This window comes from Nicotiana attenuata, chromosome 3 (genome assembly GCF_001879085.1).
Source record: "Nicotiana attenuata strain UT chromosome 3, NIATTr2, whole genome shotgun sequence".
Lineage (NCBI taxonomy): Eukaryota > Viridiplantae > Streptophyta > Magnoliopsida > Solanales > Solanaceae > Nicotiana > Nicotiana attenuata.
Genome location: NC_031991.1, coordinates 43,182,004 through 43,185,307, shown reverse-complemented (window position 1 = coordinate 43,185,307; position 3,304 = coordinate 43,182,004). Strand labels below are relative to the sequence as shown.

The 3,304-nt window shown below is 34.7% G+C and overlaps 1 non-coding gene across 1 annotated transcript; it reads right to left on the bottom strand.

The window, feature by feature from the left end:
* TRNAE-UUC lies at positions 179 to 250 on the bottom strand. Its single transcript has one exon. It is a non-coding gene; the product is annotated as a tRNA-Glu (tRNA).

The window sequence follows — 3,304 nt, the reverse complement described above, 5'->3', positions numbered from 1 at the left end:
CATGCTGAGGGTCTATCGCAACAGTTCCGGGTAGGGGTAAAAATGCGTACATCCTTTCCAGACCCCACTTGTTGTTCACATGATTTGGAGATAAAGTATATACTCTGTATAACATACTGGGAAACATGCCCTTTTAATCGGATAAATAAACAAATTCCTAAAGGGAAAAGGAAAAAAATTCCGTTACCGGGAATCGAACCCGGGTCTCCTGGGTGAAAGCCAGATATCCTAACCGCTGGACGATAACGGAAGCTTGTTGCTATTGTTCCCAACAAACAATCAATAGACCAACAAGGAAAAAAATTAAGGCGAAAGAAAGAATGATCGATCTAGTTGTTTATAATAATTGCAGTGTAATTTAACTAGTTGTTTATAACAGCGTAATTTAACTAGTTGCTTATAATAATACCGTTGGTCTATAATACAACTTTATTCAATTTCGTACTTGGTTTATTATCATGTGTGGAAAAAAAAAAATACTTGGCACGAGGCAATAATAAACTAAAGAAAATAATAATTATCAATATCTAAATATTTTGATAATGAAAGTTATGTTGCATATGAAAATATGAGATAAAACATAAGTAATCTTGAATTTATCTCTTAAAATTAAAAAAAAAATTAATTTAAACACTTTCTTATAATGCTGAATTCAGAATTAAATATGTAGAAATGTATTTGCATTCGATGTATATGCCAAGCAAATATGTTTCTGTAAAGTTTATTACTAAGCCATGGTAAACTTATATATGTATTCATACTTTAATTTATCACTCAATCATAGTAGATTAACATAGTTTGGTGCATGCATCCGGATTCGCATAAATTCTTTCTACAATATTTAAAATAACTTGAAGATAATACCACGAGAAAATTAACAATAAACAAATAAAAATTTAATGACACTTAGGTCATTTACGTGATCTTAAAAGAATGATAAGTCAATAGTCACTTTAGCTCAATTCTCAATTGCTTGTGATTGAATTGAGCGGATCGTACAGATAAAATCGTTACATGATTTTACTATAATAAACATATTGAATATCTTGTGGAGCAGACAAAAGTTATAAAGAGGTGAAATATTTTTTAATATACTAAAGTGTTTGTATTTATCAAATCTGTCAATCGAATGAATCGTAACATTCGTAATGATCGACTTTACAAAGATTCCATTGGATGCCGGAAGCTAGTAAAGCTCTTCGCATCGCAATGCCTATTGTGTCGGCACCTTCATACTTGAACCTGTCTTTTTTCTGGCAACGATGTCAAAATTTTATCACGCCCAACTATGCCCTATAAAAAGAATTAAGCGGTCGTTGCAAATAATCCGGTTTACAAGTCCGGAGTCGAATCTCACATAGAACTAAAGCTTAGCTACAGTTGTTCAATATTGCTAAGAAACACAAGTCCAAATAATTTCCTAATTATAGAGATTATAATATTTATTTCTAACTAATTAAGTAACAACTATTATAAAGCAATAAAATTATCAACTAACAAGGATGAAATTTGAGACAAGACTAAGGAGGTCTAGAGTTATAATTTTTCCAATTGTCGAAATTATTCCCGCTATGCCTTCTATAATTTCGCCTAAGTATTCTCTACCGATCGTGAGTACTTCGGGTGTCATAATTCTCTTCCGAGCAACTACCATAATTTACAGACATATTCTTCCGAACTACGCCAGCTGGCACTAGTTTACCGCTCACTAAGATCGCACCAATGTTTCGTTATTCCTAATCCCACCTTTAAATTCTTCATAATGATTCCTCACATACGTTAGGAGTGATGTTGTTCAACAACTACCTAAATATGTACCCTTTTCCAAGCAATACATACTAAATAGGCACAGTCAATTGATGGTCATTTAATCAACAACAATAAACACGTAGTTGAACAAGTAGAGAAATCTAACGGCTCAATTATATAAAAACATAACAAGAATTTATCCTACAAAAGGTTCTATCAAAACTCTAGAAAAAAAATTAGCTATTCATAATAGTATGCATAACTACAATACTAGAATTCATAAACAGGAAGAAGGAAGTGAATCGTAGAAGAATTCTCCGCCTTGCTCCTAATGTGTTCTTGCCTCCTTAGGTCCAAAGTGTGTCAAAAGTCCTCAAAATATTATTTTTACATGTATTTATACCAAGTAGGGTCGGGCCCAGACGAAACACCTTTTCCTGCACGAAATAGGACTCTCGCTCTGTAAAATTTGCACAGGCGCGCCGCATGGGGCGACGCGCCACGCAATGTGCTTGTGGAGAACTTCAGAGAGCATGAAATTTGAGGGCAACAACAATTTACATAGCCGCGGCGCCTCACGCGGTGCAGCTGTGGAAATTTAGAAAAATGTAAAACATAAAAGTTGTAGCCCTTTTTAATAACTTTCCAACGATATATTGTGGAGACCAAACAGATTTCCGAGCAAAAAGTTATGTGCATTTTACTGGACAATGCGCAGTATGCCTGCTTGATTCTTCGTTTCGTTCTTAAAGTGCACTATCATCCATTGATCCCCGAACACGATCCCAACTTAATCCTTAGGCTTTTACTCAGACTTAAAAGCTCCAGAATAACTTGAATTCACTCCATAACATCTACATAGATCGGAATCACTCCTACAAGGCATAAAACACATATTTAGTGCAAAACACTAGCGATTAAAGTTCAAACTGAATTAATGTGCAGTAAATTAGAGTGTAATAAGCGACTAAAATACGTAATTATAGCCTATCATCAACACCCCACACTTAAATCATTGCTCGCCCTCAAGCAATCAAACTACACTTTATCTAGACACGACCTTTTTAAACAATTCTTCTAACTCCTCACACCAAGAATATTTAAAATAGACTAAGCACAAAAGCGTAACATCTTCACCTCAAGATTTGACTCACAAGTACTACGCATTATTCATAACTCACCCACTTACTCTAACATAGAGGTCACGGACATTACCTTTCCTTCATGAATCAAGTGCCCTCACACAATAAAAGAGAGTAGTTCCACACAATAAAATTTAAGAACACTTAGGAACTCACGATAGAATGAATTCACTCGCTTAGAAATTACATTCATATGCCACAAAAGATGCACCATAGGCTTGCCCGTAGTGTACTACTCTACTAATCGAGCTCATTCAGTCTAGGATCAAGTAGGACTTTATTTGGTTGTAATGTAGGCTGCGGTCTACACCTCCCTAAGCACTTTAATACATACACTTTAATATTTAAAACCGCACACTTATGTCAAACCATAACTCCACCTTCACATCAATATATATTAACTCCTTACTTCT